At 44.9% G+C, this 17,829-nt stretch overlaps 1 protein-coding gene across 2 annotated transcripts in view; it reads left to right on the top strand.

Annotated features, from left to right (window-relative positions):
* Adra1b (adrenoceptor alpha 1B) overlaps positions 1 to 17,829 on the top strand; it is a 135,551-nt gene that overhangs the window by 91,914 nt on the left and 25,808 nt on the right. The window lies entirely within an intron of this gene.

A 17,829-nucleotide genomic window follows, 5' to 3' on the forward strand; every position in this document is an offset into this window, starting at 1 on the left:
TTTTTTTTTTTTTTTTTTTTTTTTGTTTTGTTTTGTTTTGTTTTGTTTTGTTTTGTTTTGTTTTGTTTTGTTTTTGGCATTAGGTCCTGAACTCAGAGCTTCGCATATACCAACATGAGCTTTGCCCCTAAACCTTGATTTCTTTAATATCCAATTATTCCCCCCCCAAAAAAATGTGCCCCAAATCTGCTAATGCTCTGAGACACAGCAGAACTGCTAGTTAAAGAAGAGCTTCTATCTTCTGAGGTGACTGTTCCTCCCAGTTTACCCACACTCTTCCCATTGCTGCCTAAAAAAAACATGATTATTGTTACCACCTCCTCCTATGCTCAAGAGTGACTCAGTTTCAACAACGGAAGGGTCTCCCCCTCTTAAAACTAGGGCAGGTGTATTGACTCTGGGGACCTCAGGTAGTACCCCAATTTCATGTCAGGTCCTGAGATAGTAGGAGACAAAAATCAATACCAACCGGTGCAACAGGTCAGAGGAAGACTGATCAGGAGAGAGTGAAGGATGAAGGATGCGATTTTTGTATGTTTCGTGGGATGCAGGCGTGATCCTAAATGTGGGCTTTCAAGCTTTTAAATATTTGATCCCCTCACTTTAGTTACTCAAACAAGTGGCTGGGCAGAGAGTTGAATTTCCAGCTGGCAGGCCCTCAGTGCTGGCTGAACGAGTGAATGGATGGAGTGGCTCCACTGCAGTATAAGATCAACAGTGTCCTCTAAAGAGTGAGAGTCTCCAGACAGAGAGAAGGGCAGCCTGTGATGCAGTTTGGTGAAGAAGGAAAGGAAGATGTGCTCCAGGGTCTTGTAAGGCCAGAGTTAGTGTGGGGGAAGGGACATCTTCATCCCAAACCTCATCAGCTCTCCTGGTGTGACAGAGTATGTATCAGCCCAGGATGCCATGGGCTGTCCTCACGGGAAGCCTTGTGTTTGAGAAGCCTGTCAGCACTTGGATATACCCATCAGCAGCACGGCTAAGGCCCCTTTGAACACTTAAGTGCCCCTCTCTGGTGCGAGCACAGGCACTGTGCTATAAAAGTTGGCCAATGAGCAGTGTAAGCTGAAATGTTCGGAGACAGGATGTTCCAGCACGGGCAAGGTCGCCCTTCCTCACAGAGCCCCATTTACATTTTTCTGGGGTATCTGCCCTGCTCCCCTTAAGCTTTCTCTTTCCTGCTGGGTTGAATTTGAGGCTTGGATTTGCACACTTTTTGAAATTCTTTAAGATAGAGTTTGCTGTGAGGCTAACATGCACAGCTTAGAGGCTAAGCTTAGCACTTTGGAAGGGCCCCAGAAGGAGGTTCAGCTGGGACCAAGGGCAAACCAGGCTCACTGTCATTCGCGGACATCGGCCCCAGGGCTCACACCACCAGCACAGGGCTGGGCGGAGATCCAGGGAGGCAGCTGGTCACGGAGGAGGAAGAAATATCAAGTGGAACAACAAAAAATAAATGAAATCTCCAATTCATACATTCAGCCTACAAATTGTCCCCAGGTATCTAGAAAGTGGTTGGGTCCCTGCCCCCCCACTTCTAGGGACATCCCCCTCCATGCACATTGGTGAGTCACTGTCCCAAGCCTTTTGGAATCTGCCTTAACAGAAGTGTTCTAGGGATTTTGTTCCACTGGCCACTTTGGTAATCTGATAAAGCTCCTTCTCACAATAGCTCATAAAATTAAAGACGTAGGATTTCAAAACAAACCAATGATACTGAAATACAATTATTAGCATACTGAAAAACAAATATATTGTAGAGCTTTTTAAAAGTCATTAATATATTAAATAAACAAGATCTAGCAGCAAGTTGTACAAATAACTACTATAATTCTGATGTAGTGACAAGAGGAAATATTTCAAGATATCTGCACCAAATGTAAAATGATACTGTAAATCTAATTTCTATTGCTGACAAATCCTGCTGATTTTACTGTGGCTTCTTGCCTACATTCTTGTTGAAGGAAATGCAAATTTGCTTCAACTTTTTCAGCCAGAACTTAGTTTTGTTTGTTTCTTTGTTTGTTTAAATATTTTTCCCATCCAAATTCAAGTTCATGGATCTCCTAGTACCGGAATAAGAACCTTGTCTTAGACCAGTGAGATAGCTCAGTGGACTAAGTGCCTGCTTAGGCAAGTACAGGGATGGGGGTAGGGGGTACCACATGCTGCGCCAGCCCAGTCCCCGGGCACATTGAGCTGGCCAATGAGACCAGGTGCGGTGGCTCACGCCTGTAATGCCAGCACCAGGGAGGCTGAAAACAAGAGAATCACTACTAGTCCAAGCTGCATAGTGAGATCCTGTACCAAGTACATTAAAAAAACAAACAAACAGACAAAAAACTTGCTTGAGGATGCCACAAAGATGTACTTTAGGATGTGAGGATTTCTAGACTCTTCTGATGGCATACAGATGGTATAGAAATATAGATGCAGATGTATTTCTTAGGACCAGGAGGAACTTGGAACTATCGAGCATGCTTTGTAACTATTTTCAGGTGGACTTGTAGTGATTGGTTTAGTCAACTACTTTCTTGATTGTTAAATGACGCATCAGTTTTTATTAAATAAGAAAGAAGTAAAAAGAAAACTCTAAAAAAATCTGTCTGCTCTCTGCAGACTTCAGCTTCACATCCACTCAATGCTCTTCTTCCACCACTGAAAAGTCACCAGAGTATCTGCATCTGCCTCTAGAAATACTCTAGTTGCTGCATTAGTACCTATATGTGTACATGTAAATAGAGTGTTCTGCACGTATGTGCTTTTACTCTTTCTTGTTTCTAGTGGTGTTGTCTTATAAACTCTTCAGGGAGGACTCCATTTTTGATTCAGCAGCATATTTTAGCTATAGTTCTAGGTCAGAGCACTGCCTTAGAATCTGTGTTAGCTGGCCAAATAGCTCAGTGGTTTAAAGTGCCTGCAAGCAGGGGCAGGTGCCAGGGGTTTGATCCCCAGGCCTGCCGTGCTGGCCCCACCCTGGGGCGCACTGAGACGGCAATTGAGACTGGGTGTGGTGGCATGCACCTGTAATTCCAGCTCTTGGGAGGCTGTAGACAGGTGGATCACTATGAGTATGATCTCGTATGAGACCCTGAACACCCTGTAGAACCTTCCCTAAAAAAAAATACAAAAAAAAGAATCTGTGTTAAAGTTACTATTCTCTCTTTTCATGACTGTATACTAAGCCATGTTATGGATCGTCATAGTTTACTTACCAATTTCCCAGTTGAGTGATGTTTAAATTAATTTTTATCTTTTGCTACTATGATTTTATAATTAATGTCTAGAGATCAAATTGCTGAGGCAAGAAATATTTGACATTTTAGCTTTTAAGTTGAACATGATCAATTAAGAATTTCAAATATAATAAAATGTAATGCGGTATTAAAAACAAATAGATTAGGGGGGCCTGACCCTTAGCTCAGTTCTTTAAGTGCCTGCTTCAACAAAGCAGTCAGGCTCAGGTTGCTGTGGTTCGATCCCCAGAACTCAAGCCAACCAAACCTGACCTGAAGGCATTCGGAGCAAAAAAAAAAAAAAAAAAGTAGATTAGCCAAGCATGGTTACCCATTCTTGTAACTCCAAAACTTGGGAGGCTAAGACAGGAGGATCACCATGAGTTCAAGGCCAGCCTGGGTTACAGACTGAGGGGCTGGGGAGATGGCTCAGTAGGATAAGCTCTTCCCTGATAAATTCAGGGGCTTGAGTTCAATCCCCAGTTGTGAAAAAAACAAAAAAAAATTGAGTTCAATATCAACCTGAACTACATAGCAAGACCCTGTAGGGGACTCAAGTCAACAATTTCTGACACTGCCAGTCAAGCGGAAGACCCAATACTATTATGGACTACTAGACTCTTTTAGAATATTTTGCTGAGTTAACACACCTATAATATTCAAATAACAAAACTAAACAAAAAAAGGAGATACAGATGAATGTCCATTTTGTATCTGTGTATTCAAAATGGTTAGGATCAGTATATAGTTACATTCTCTTAATGAATAGAGGGATTTGTTCTAATAGTGTTTGTAAATAGGATATCATGTCCGCATCTTGTACAGCAATTAACTACTAGGAAGAGAGCATGCAATGTGTTAATTATTGAAACTGTCCTACCAATTCAGTTTGAAACTGTCTCATTGCTATTTGTTTCTCAATAAAATTATGGGGAAAAAAAGAAATCCACTACAGTACAAAAAAAAATTAAAAATAAAAATAAATAGGTTAGTTGTATAGCTACTAACCTGTCATTCAGGAGCGATGCTCATGACATCTAAGACATCAGGATGCTCGTGGGAAGGCAAGTAATGGAGTAATGCACAGTCCCACTGATACTTTTTTTTTTTTTTTTTTGGCCAGCTCAGCCCACCCTGAGGGTGGGGCTAGCATGGCATGTGATGCCGGAGATTGAACCTTGGTCCCCTGCAGCTGCCTAAGCTTGCCTAAGCAGGCACTTTAGACCACTGAGCTATCTTGCCAGCCCTGAGTTCCACTTATAAAAGCTTAGGAACTTTCTCACTTGGAAGGGCAGAGTGGAATGAGTGGAAATGAGTTATCAGCTTTTTATATCTTTCGTATTATTTTACATGTTGTGAGGAGAACACACTCCTTATGACTAAGAGCATTACATTTAAAACTACAATCAGATGTACACTGGGTTTCAATAGCCACAGCATTCCCCCTGTCTAAATCCGTGTGGGTCGCTATAATAAAATAGCTCAAACTGGGTGATTTATAGAAACAAAAGATTTACTGCTTAGGCTCTGGAAGCTGGGAATTTTCTTTCAGCAGGAGGCAGCTGCAGTGTCTTAAGGACCCATTCCTCGCAGGTGATGCCTCCTGCGTGTCTTTTGGGGGGAAGGGCAGATACACTCCCTCTGACCCAACCCTGCATAGGTGGACTCTGCCTCTCAGATGTCCAGCTCAACACTATTGCACTGGGGGTTAGATTTTAACATACAAATTTAAGGGACAAGGAAGAAACTCAGATATTCACACCATAGCATCATCCCTATTACCTTCTTTGATATTTTCCAGTGGAACTTTCCAAAAGGGAAAGACACACAAATTGAAACATGCAATGCTTTTTTTTTTTCATTATCAAGTATAGATGTCTTGCCATATCAATCTATTAGTCTTTTTTCACCATTAGTTTTAATACTGCACAGGATTCCATAGTAGATTGTCCTATACTTAGCCAATCCAGTTACATAAGCAAGCTGTTTACATAAATAAGTCATGTATAAAGTGCCCCATCCACAAGTGTAGAGTGAAAAGTATGTCCCTTTTATATCCCTGGCCCAGGTCATCTAATTCCTCTCACTGGAGGTAACTACTGTCACCAGTTTCCTGTATATCCTTTCAGAAATAGTCTTTGCAACTATGAAAGTATCTATATATTCTTCTCAATGGAAATAGCATTCCATGCCTTTTCTCACTGTATAATGTAGCTCGCAGGTCTTTTCACTTCAGTGCAAGTACAGTAGTCTGATTTATGTTTGTAGCTGCATAGTATTCTTTTATATATTTTCCCCAGTAGTTCCTTATGGGCAAGCATTTTGATTATTTTAAATTTTTCTGTTACAACAAAACAATGCTCTTACAAATGTTTCACCATTTTCCACATGAATAAACATATCTATAAGATGCAATCCTGGAAGTGGACTGTGTTGAATAATGTTTTAATTTTTATAACTATTTCCAAACCATTCTCCATAAAGATAGAATGCATTTAGTTTCCATAACTAGAATGCATTTGAGGATGCCGACCTATTCCCCAAGTGTTATTGCAGCTTAGATTATTTTTAATCTTTTTTTTATGTATTTGGTTGTTACAGGGACTCACTATGCAGCTTGGCCTCCCGGTGATCCTCCTGATTTCAGCCTCCCCAGCATTGGGATTGCAGGCATGTGTCACCATGCCCAGTCTCAGTGGCTGGCGTAGCACCTGTGGAGGCAGGACTGGTGCTGCATGTGGCGCCAGGAATCTAATGCAGTTCCCTGTGCTTGCCTAAGCTTACCTAAGCAGGTGCTTTAGTCCACTGAGCCATCTTGCCTGTCGATTGTTTTTAATCTTGATAGAAGAAGTTTTTGGAAATGAAGTTAAGCATTGTTCCTTATGTTGAAGATAATCTGTCCTCTCTTAGACATTTGTTTTCCATTTTTAGCTATGATAACTCTTCTGATTGAGATTGTTTTCCCTGCTATCTTATACCTGTGCCTGCTGTTTAGGACTTCATTAGGTAAAGTATACTTCATACAATCAGATAAAGGGTAGGCTCAGGAGGAAAGCCTCAGACATACACTGTCAAATTACCCTTTGGAAAGAGTGGAGCCCTCAATTTGCACTCCTACTAATGGGGTTTCAGCACGCAGGTGGGGGAGGGTTGTGCTGATCACTCCTGGACGCCAGCGACTTGTGAAGTTCCGGGGCCTGCCTGACAAGCTCCCCTCCCCCAAGGAGATAAGATGGATTGGAAGATTCAAATCACCCCAGCTGACCCACTGTCAGCTGCCCAGAGATGAGGATTGGCTAGCTGTCCTCTTAGGACACAACTGCCTACCTCTCAAGAGAACACAGGGTAGCAGGAGTCTGGAATGGGTGTATCTGACCCAAGTCCCAAGAACAAAAAGCAGTCACCCACGGTGTGTAAACGTCTTGGAGTTCTTGGACAGCAGCCAGTCTCACCACAGCCCATATCAGTAGTTTGTGGCTCAGGGAGACGTTTTAGTTGAAACCAGAGAAAACTAAAACAAAGTGACTGGTGCCACAGGCCAGGAGAGAGAGCAATGGCATTTGCAACCCTCAGGATGAGTTAATATGGAAGGATCCCTTCACACTGGCCCCATCGGACCTGAGGGCCTGTGCAGATCCTGTCTATATTTAGACGAGAGTGTGGCACATGAACCACGTGCCAGCCTCAGATTGAAAATTCAGTTGAACACCACTAAGGAAGAAAAGATCCGGCCCACTGAGCAGATTCTACTCGGGAGGAGGTGTTTTTTTGTTTGTTTGTTTGTTTGTTTGTTTTGGTTTGGTTTTTTTCCGGAACAGGCATTGAACTCAGACCCTTGCACTTGCCAGGGAAGCACTTATTCTACCGAGCCATCTCTCCAGCACTCGGAGGAGGCTTTTGCAGAGGAAGCTAGTGGCCCTGGTTAGTCAGAGACACATTTTACTGCTGACCTTGCGCTGCTAATCTGGAAGGAGAGGCCAGGTTATTTTCAGACTCTACTAAATCTAGAGATGTTGGAACCAGCAGCTAGGACAAAGCAGGGATGAGGTGAACTCTGACCCACCACCACGAGGCCTGAGGACCCAGGGGAAGTGCCTAAGCCAGCGCCTGGCCTCAGCCTGTGACTCTCAGAATTTGACCCGGAAAGCGTCCCCTGCCACCCACCTCCATGACTGCCCCCCTGTTTTGATGAAAACAGTAGGTACCTTCTTTCCTCCGGAACATCCTCCTCTGCTCATCATGACTCCTGCTGCGGCAGCAGCACAGAGCACCGAAGGAACAGGGACCGCGGGGAGACACTGCCACTCAACTCCCCAAGCCTCAGCTAATGCATCTATAAAATCCAACTGCAGTCACCCACCTCATAGAACTGTAGGGAGGAATATGTGGGAAGGGAGTGAAGAAGACTCCCTGGGAGCCAAACGTTAGTAAATATTTCCTAAGCATCAACTAATTACGCGCAGGAAGCCTTTTATACAGCATCCACTTCAGAGGAGACATTTAATGAATACCTATTCATACTACTGTGATGATGAATTATTCTACGAATGGATTGTGGGTTGGGCAGACCAAAACGGCCCGCCATGGAGTGGTCTGTTCTCTACGCATGCTCACATACCAGCTCTCAGAAGCTAGGAGGAAGCCGTGCAGAGCACAGCTCCAGATCGTTGAGCCTACATTCGGACTCTACTCCTGCTCCTGCACTAGCTGTGTGGCTTCCAATAAATGGTTCACCCTCACTGCTTCTCCTTCCTTTTTAAAATGGTACAAATAACACCCACTTTACCCAGTGGTTGCAGGATGGAATTAGATTATTCATAGAAGCCAGTGGCTCTTAACAAAAGAGGATTTTGTGCATCGGTCCTACCAGGGGACAGTGGGTCATGTCAGTGTTGGACGACTTTTTTTTTTTCTTTTTTTTTTTCTTTTCTTTCCTTCTTTTTCCATGGAGGGGTGCTACTGGCCTCTAGTGCAAGAGGCCAGGGCTGCTGCTAACCCCCATATCATGTCCAGGGCAGCCTACGACAGCAAAGAATTACCCTGAGCAAGATGTTGCTATTCCTATAATAGAGAACCCCCAAAGAGAAGCATGCTGTCACTTTATAAAAACTCAAACCTTTGTGCAACAAACATAACAGAATAAATTATTATCATTTGTTTCACATGTAAGACACTGTGGTATCCAGTGAGCTGTCCCTTCTTAGTCAAAAGAATGACAGATGACGGGCACTGCCGCTTCTCCATGTCTGAGATGCCTATCCCATTGGTTAAATCAGAATGACAAATACAGTTGAACTGGGAGTTTTTCCTTAGAGCCTAACTATTCCTTGCTCTCTATGAAAAACAAACTGCACCTGTGCTTTCAGCCACAAAACTGGTTCATTTTAAAACTCAAATCTTCCTCTAACCACAAGAAGCCCAGGGGCTGGTGTGGTGATAAGTAAATAAATCAAGCATCTTAACTAAGAGGACATTTTTGGCCCCAGTTCAGGACTGGATCTCAGTACACCAGAGAGAAAGGGCGGGAAATAGAGAACAGGAAAGGAGCGAGAACCCTGCTTCCAGTTCTTCCCGGGTGGAGGCGGACCCCGAGTATTCAGCCCGCGGCTGCCACAGGAATCAGAGCCACGGCCTGCGCCTCTGTGAGCACCACTGTGGCTGGTCTCTTCAGCAGGTCCCCAACGTGTCCCCATGCCACAGGCATCAACATCAGCCAGGAACTTGTTAGAGATGACAGACCTGGGGCGCCACCCAAAATAACTGAATCAGAAACTGGGGGTGCCACCCACACAATCTGGGTTCTCCCCAGCCCACCGGGAGAGATGCGTCCTCGAGTTTAAGGACTATGCGCATAACTGGGCCAGGCCCCACACTCCCTGCGTGTCCATTCTCATCCCTCTCTCCAGCACCGTCGGGTAGTCGGGGAGCCACTGCTGCCGATGGACACTCCCTGGGTCGGATGCTTGACACACGGCCTTTAATTTTGACAAGAGTAGAAGGAAGATGCTGACATGTCCTTTCCAGATGTGAACACCACAGCTTCGAGAGTTTAAACAACTGGCCTGGGGCCTCGCTCCCAGAAATAGGCCGGAGCCAGGATCTGGGCCTGGGTCACCCTGACGCCAACTCCTAGCTCCTTAGCAGTGACATGCCGGGCTTTGCACTGCCCACTGGTGCTGAAGACAGACAAAACACAAACAGGTTAGCACCACTGGGCCTGCAGAGGTTTAGTGCCACGCAGACGCCTGTCCCGAGAGGCACCTGGCTGCAGGTAATCCCGGAGACTATTAACCTGCAGGGCCCTGCCACTGCCCTCTAGAGGTCACTGCTGTGGACATCAACACGATCTAACCTTTCCTTCCTCCTCGCTGTGTGACTGTGAAACTCCCGCAGCCTCTACATGCTCATTTCTCCTCTGTAAATCAGTTATAATAATGCATTCATATCAGACTGCTACGAGAATTAAATGGAGTAATAAATATGAACATATCTAGCCCGGTCCTTCATGCACAATAGAGACTAATTAACTGTTAGCTTTCTTCCGTTCTTCTCTTCCTATCAACAACTACCGGAACTACTCCGTCCAGAATGGATTTCCCGGAAATCTCCTTCATTGATCAATTAGTTCATATGAGGAGCTAGTCCTCGGGGAGCTTTTAATTCGTAATAATGGTTTTCTGTGTTTGCCTCAAAAATAATATTTGCATTTCAACCAAAGGCCTTTAGTCCTCAAAATTTCACAGCCAGGATGTGATTACGGATGACACTGTTAAGGGATGTGGAAGACCAGTGTGGGGACACCAGAGCCTTCCACTCTGCCCCAGCATCACTGCAATCGTGAGTCAATGGCCGCAGTGGCTGAGGACTCCCGGAGGGTGGGGAAATGAGACAAGGCAGGGAAATGTGGCTTTCAGGTTGCAGCAGGCTTTCAAGAAAAACCGACTAGAAGCATCTGAATCTCATAATAGGTGTGAATGATGCAAAAAAATAAAAGTGAAAACCAAGACTAATGGGTCATTTGCCAACATTTAATACAATTGCTGGGGATCTGCGTAGTAAAATACAATAAGGCTTCATTAAATAGTAGTTATAACGACTAATAAGACCCTAATTAAATTAGCTTTTACTGGGCAAGCTGCTTGGAAGGTCCTAATTAGGTTATTTGCAGCCATTGGCCTAGCCTGAAAACAAAAGAAGACTGTTGTGTCTTCCATAGTAGTGCTTGGAAAGCAGGGTGTCTGGTCTTGTGCAGGAAAAGCTAAGGGGCTCTGCATTGGGGAGAGGCCAATCCACATCTTTCTTGGTTCCCCCAAAACCACAGTGTGCACCCAGAGTGAAGTCCCCAGTAGGTCCCACTGCTCTGAAGAGCTAAACAATTTTTTAAAAAGGAAAGAGCGTCAGGCAGATAGCTCAGCAGACTAAAGCACCTGTTAAGGCAGAGTGCAGCAGCTGGGGTTCAATCCCCAGTGTGTCATGCCAGCTCTGCCCCTGGGGCACACTGAGATGGCGTTGAGACTGGGCATGGTGGCACATGCCTGTAACCCCAGCACTTGGGAGGCTAAACACAGGAGAATCACTCCAAGTCTGATCCATGTAGTGAGACCGTGTAGACCCTGTCCTAAATACAAAAAATTAAAAATTAAAGAAGGAAAGAGCATTTAAGGATGAAAATGCTAGGAGTCTCACTTTACAGCTGAGGACACTGAGGCTATATGAGTAGTTAATAGTCCCCAGCAAGGAGCAGGATTCTCTACCCATTCCAAATTTTCTTCCACCATGATCTAGAATAGACATAGAACTTGGTTTTAAAATGTGAGACTGCTGGCACAGATTTTCATTTGGGGAAGAGAGAGAGAAACAAGAAAGGATGGATTCTCACATGCTCCTTTTTTGAAACAGGTTGTGCATGCACGCGTGTATACATGCATAAGTCTGTGGGTGTGTGGTGTGCTGAGCGAGGGGAGAGCAGCACAGGGTGACACTGGCACAGTGACCTTCCTGGAACACAACTCTGAACTACACAGAGGGGCTAGAGAGATAGCTCAGTGGAATAAGCGCCTGCCTGGCAAGCACAAAGTCCTGAGTTCAACACCTGGTACCAAAAAAAAAAAAAAAAAAAAAAAAAAAGAATATAATGAACTAAGCAGAGATGACTTCTGAATGGCTGCACACAGCAGTAAGGGTCCTGCGCAGTTGGAGTCTGACCTCCCTCCTCTCAGGACTGAGCTGTGTGCTCAGTCGCACCGGGGTCTGAGCTCTGTGCCCAACAGCTTGCAGCTTCAGCTTCCACTTTCTGCATATCACAGGCATGACATTCTGCGGGTCTCAATGGGTTAACAGGAGAATTAAAAGACAATAAGCAGGCAAGGCACACATGGGCCTACTGGGGTTCTCCAGCCACGCAGGAGCCGCGCTGCTCCCCGAACACGCCTGGCTGGTGCGTGCCCCCAGGCTCCTGCCACTGCTTCTCCCCCTGCTGCAGCACCCTCCCTGCTCCTCTGCACTGTGAATTCTTCCCATACGAATGACCAGCTGAAAGGTCACCCCTCCTGTGCAGTCTTCCACAATGCCCCAGTTGGCGCCCTGCCTCTCCTGTGCTTTCTGTGCCGTCACTCCATCCTCATCAGAGCCTGGTCACGCAAGGTTGACAGCAGCTTTCTGGTAGCCATTGCCCCAGAAGGATCTCACTGAACCTAGGCCAGGCACTCGGTCAGGACTCTGAGGGTGAATAACATAGAGGAACTGCAAGGCACTGTGGGAAAGGGACAAGATTGGTTCCAGTGTCACTCCTGCTTTTGGACCAGCTGAAATGTGATGAATTCTGTGTGTTCTGACAAACATTCTTTGCTGGACCAAAATTTAATTAGGCTCCTGAAACTTCTCCTGGTCATGTTTGAGCACATCCTTTAAAATTCAGTTTTAGTAAAGAAACCCTTTTAAGTCCATTTTCCAAGAAGCCCAAGACTTGGTATCTGGTCATCCTCAATATCTGGCCACGTTCTTCATCCTCTGCCACCCCCTAGTGACTCATGACCACACCACCTGTCTTTGGCAAGCATCCTGTGTGTCCAGAAACATCTCCTCACCTGTGATGTTTTTCCATCCGCTGACGCCACCCCACACCTTATCTACAAACACCCACTTGCCAATTCCGTATCTGCTATGGAACCTAGTGGATCTCTGACTACAAAATCCCTGTCGGGCTGCGAGATAGTTCAGTGCTCTATGTGCCTGCCTGGCAAGCGCAAAGATCCGAGTTCGATCCCCCGTACTACATGCCATACCACCCCCGGGGACCCTAGGCATACCAAACGAGCCACCAAAACTGAGTGTGGTGGCACACACCTGTGATCCCAGCACTAGGGAGGCTGACACAGGAAGATCACTATGAGTCTGAGCGGCATGGTGAAGCCTTGTACCAAATAAATGTATAAATAAATGATTTTTTAAAATCTCTATCTGATGATACTGAATCAAGTCTTCATCTATGCTTTAGCAAGTATCACTGAATGATTTTAACAGTACACGCACATATATGAATATATGCATACACATGCATGCGTGTGAGTGCATACACAAATACACATGCATGAATAAGCGTGTGCATATACATATACACTCAAGACATTAATTATAATTTCTATGATAATTGTTATTCTCATGCATCTCTGTATTGACTATATTTTTTTTTTATGCATTTGGCACAGAGTCTCACTATGCAGCTCGGACTCGTGGTGATCCTCCTGTTTTCAGCTGGACTCATTTGATGGCTCAGTGCATTCCAGGGGCGAGGCCAGAGTGGCATGTGGGACTAAGGATGGAACCCTAGTCCTTACACTTGCCAAAGCAGGCACCTAGTCCGCTGAGCTGTCTTGCCAGCCCTGTGTTGCTCTTATAATAAGAAGACAATTGCATAAGCCACTGAGCTGAAAGGAAATACACGAAATTCCCATTTTCCAAACACATCCTGGCAAATTTGGGAGTTCCCTGAATTTCAATGTGATCCGAAGCCTGGAAGTTTCTGAATTTTTTTCTGTATGATGTCTGTGACAAGAGCTCGTTTGAAGTTGCAAAGAACACACAAGAAGGTGAATCACCTTCCAAGTGTCTTTATAGAAACTTCTTAGTGTACTATGAGTTTTCATGGACAGAAGAGGATAAGTACTGTGCTATCTGAAACAGTAGCTCTGGCAGCAAGGAGCTGATCAAATTTAAATTTAATTTAATTTATAATTCAGTTATTCAGTGATAGTAGTCTCTTTTCCAGCATTTGGTAGAAAATTCTGCCTGGTGGTACTGTGGTCGTGTGTTTTTCAGCCTGTTCCCAACATGGTTAATGGTGCTCAGAATACAAGCATAGCCACTGCACCATGAATTATTCTTTCTTGCTTAAAAGTACATATTCATAGAGCTAGGCACTGTGGTGCACGCTTAGAATCCGAGCTATTTGGGAGCCTGCGGCAGGAGGGTGGCAACTTTGAACCCAGGCTGGGCAGCAGAGCAACTTAGCAAATCAGTCTCAGAGTAAAAAGAAAAAACAAAAAAAGTTACAGTGGCAAGGTGTAGCTCCGTGCAAAGGCCTATCCCTGGTACCAAAATATATCAATGTAAAATGCTGCAGCTGCTTTGGAAACCAGTGTAAAAGTGCCTCAGAACATTGGGTATAAAGTTGCCTTCTGATGTAGTAACTTCACTCCTAAAATATACTCAAGAAAGTTAAAAGCATATGCCCCCACAAGACCTGTGCACAAATGTTTAGGCGGCATTATTTACAACAACTAAAAAAGTGGAGACGACCCAAACATCCACCAGCTAAACAAGGAATATCAAAACAGGACACATCTATACAATGAAATATTATTTGCCTCCCCCTCAAAATGTTTGTCCATCCCTTGTATCCACAAGAGCTTGGCTCTAGCCCCACCTTACTGCCAACTGTAGGTGCCACATCTGTAGATGTTCTAGTCCCTTCTGCACAGCAGCATGTCATTGCATATAACCCACATACATCATTCTACATCCTTTAAGTTATCTCTAAATTACAATGCAAATAGTATGTAAATAGTTGTTGTATTGTTTGGGGAATAATTAAAAGAAAAAGTCTAAAGGTATTCGGTACAGGTATAATATTTTTCTCTACAGTCTTTATCTAGAGTTGGGTTGAGAATGCAGACTCTCCCTACAGAGAGGGTCAGCTGCACCGATACATGCTAACCCAAGTGCAAACAGCAGGCTCAAGGGACGAAGCCAAACATAAAAGGTCGTGTGTGGTATGACTCTGTGAACATGAAATGTCCAGAACAGGCCAGTCCACTGGGAGTCACCGGAGATGGGTGTTTGCAGAGTGCGGGAACAGGGAAAGAGAGAGACTGCTGATCGGGGCTCTCATTTCATATGAGTTGAGCTAAGTGCTCTGGATTTAGACAGTAGTGTGGATGCACAACTCTCTGAATACACTAAAACCACTGAGTTGTACATTTTAAAAGGGTAAATTTTATGGTATGTGAATTTTATAGCCCATGAAGCTGTTTTTTAAAAAAAAATATTCTAGTTGGGATAAACCTAATTGTCCATCTACTTTCAAGTGAGGTAATAAAAGCGAACACATGCATGCAATGGAGTGTGGTGCAGTAGGCAGGGAGAGGGACTTGGTTCTGAGCTAATTAACAAAGAGCCTGAAGACAAACTGTTAAGGCACAGGAAAGCAGTTTTCAGAGCACAGTCTGAAATGGTACATTAAAAAAATACCCCAAATCCCAACTGCTCTATTATGGATATGTGTTTAAAAATACATAGGAACAAAAAACTGGAAAATTATGTATCGAAAAGATAAAAACATCTAAGGCTGAAGGAAGGTTCTGGCGTTAGGGATAATACAGTATGTTGTTAATTTTAATAAAAAATTCATTTATTACACATAGTTAACAATTTTAAAGCTTCCTTCAGAAGAGGTTTTTTGTTGTTGTTGTTGTTGGTTGGTTGGTTGGTTTTTTCTTTTTCTTTTTCTTTTTTTTTGTGCTGGCTCAGGATGCTTTCGGGGCAGGTCTGGTAAGGCTTGAGGATCTGCAGATCAAACCACAGCATCCTGATTGCTTTGTTTAAGCAGTCACTTAAACAACTGAGCTAAGGGGCAGGCCCTCTTAAAGCTCCCTTTATTAAAATTTTTTTTAAAAACCTAGAAATTGGATTATCTCTGTGAGGGATAAATAGAAATAAATAACAATTTTCAAAGACATAAGCCACAAAATCAGCATCAGTTACTGTTTCTGTATGTTAATGGAATTCCTATATTCTCCTAGAGAAATACACTTAGCTCTTTAAGTTTTGCTTAGCCCTGAACGCTCTAGGGCTGAAGATGCACCCACAGGCTGATTCCACTGATTTAAAGCCCTTCTGAAAGAACAAAACCCGCAGTCACTAACTCTGTAACTTCAAGGGATGAAAGGGTGGCTGGTCCAGGGACTTCCTCTGTGGTCACCGGGCACCACCCTGACCAGACCTACCTAAGTCAGCCTCTCTGACACTTCTGCCGGGCTATGTGACCTACTTATAGGAATATTTTTCAACAGTTGTTCAGAGGAAAAGATTTGCTTCCCTTTGATTTTTCCCTTTTTTTTTTTTTTTTTTTCCAATCTTTTCTTCCCAAGATCACAAGAGGAAAAAGGATACAATAAAAAGAAATAGAACACAATGGAACACTCTTTTCTTGTAGCTGAAATTCTGGATGATTTTCTTCCAATCAGCACATTGTTACCTGGGTGACTGACGTCTACTGCATTTGGCACTCTCCCACCAATTCTCTCTCCCTCTCCCCCACACCACCACAATTTTATTCTTCTAGGTTCTCTCTCCCTCCCCCTCCCTCTCTCCCTCCCCCTCCTTTTCTCCCTCCCTCTCTCCCTCCCCCTCCCTCTCTCCCTCCCCCTCCTTTTCTCCCTCCCTCTCTCCCTCCCCCTCTCCCTCTCCCCTCTTGCAAGCAACAGCTCCTCATTGCTCCTTAAGGTTCTTTACCCAATATTCACCTGTTTATCTTCTTCAGCATCTCCCAGTGTGCAATGCCACCTCTGTGAACTTACAGTTTTAAAACACACACTGCTCCTGTTTCCTTCTGAACCTCCTAAGTAGGTTTAAAACAAAAACCAGAAAAAGTGCTTCCAGAGATAGTGATTTACTCGGGGTGGCCCGAAACAAGGCCCCTTTAGCTACAGCTGAGAGCTGCACTCTCCTGCTCTCCTGCACCAAGGTCGACTCCCGTGTTTTCCTTCACTGAGGACGTGATCATGGCGCCCCGTCCTGCAGGCTGCTCTTTCTCTTAGACACGAAGTCGTGCCCTGTCTTGAAGAATGATCCAAAGTAGCATGCCGTCTCGATTAATCGATTGATCGTTGCCCATCACACAGAACTGCTAACACTCAGCCACAGAAACATCAGAGTGATGCAGAAAACCTGGTCTCTTGACAGGCTTCGCTACCATTTTGTCAAAGTGCCCTTGATAAAAAGTGATTGCTTGTTGTGATGAGCGAGTCAGAGGTCTCTGGCGGGTGTAAGTTTGACAAAGGCGCACGGTGGACATCTGGAAAGCGAGACCACCACCCGCAGCAGGGCGCAGGCACCCTGCTAAGTGCCCTGCTCACCTTACCTCCCTCCATCTTCACAGCATCCCTGGGGGCAGGGAGAGTCTGGATTAGGAGCCTAATTTTACAGACATGGAAGCTGAGGTTCAGGCACAGTGAGAGGCTCCGAGAGGCATTGTAGACAGGAGAGTGAGCTACAGAGGCAAAGCCTTCGCCTCAGTGAATCTTCTTTTTTTTTTTTTTTTTTTTCTTCCTGTATCTAGGGCAGGGTCTACAGGGTTAGACGGGACTCGTAGTGATTATCGTGTTTTCAGCCTCCCAAGCACTGGGATTACAGGGGCACACCACCACACCCAGTCTCAATCGCCGCCCGCAGGGGGGCGGGGCTGGCACTACACACCAGGAATCTAACCCTGCAGCTGCGCTCTGCCAACGCAGGTGCTTTAGTCCGCTGAGCCATCATCAGGTCGGCCCTACCTCAGTGAATCTTAAACCTTAGACGAAACGATATCAGATGAACTTAAGCCTTTGGGAGGAAATGCCACCTGCTAGTGTGCAGAAGAGAGGCGGGGGGTGAGCGTGAGGAAAAGGCTTGAGCATGCTGGGAGGAAAGGGCTCTGTCTGGCCAGGGGCTGAAACTTGAGGGAGGCCTGCAGGTGGGGTGGGGGTGGCCAATGCCAGCAGCTGGGCTGGCCACGGATGACAAGCCCCTAAGGTGAATTTGCATTTGACAAGAGGGTACAGATGACATCAGATGGAAAGGAGGTGGGCGGGGGATATAGCTCAGTGGTACCAGTGCCTGCCTGGCAAGCGCACGGTCCTGAGTTTGATTCCCAGTGAGAGAGAGAGAGAGAGAGAGAGAGAGAGAGAGAGAGAGAGAGAGAGAGAGAGAGAGACAGATAGACAGACAGACAGACACAGACAGGCATCTTGTAAAGCCTTGGTCATAATAAAGAAGTTCGAGTTTTCTCTAAAAAGAATACTGGACAGCAAGTCACTGGAGGGTTTTGAAAATGGAA

The sequence above is a fragment of the Octodon degus genome, unplaced genomic scaffold, assembly GCF_000260255.1.
Source record: "Octodon degus isolate 3935 unplaced genomic scaffold, OctDeg1.0 scaffold00029, whole genome shotgun sequence".
NCBI lineage: Eukaryota > Metazoa > Chordata > Mammalia > Rodentia > Octodontidae > Octodon > Octodon degus.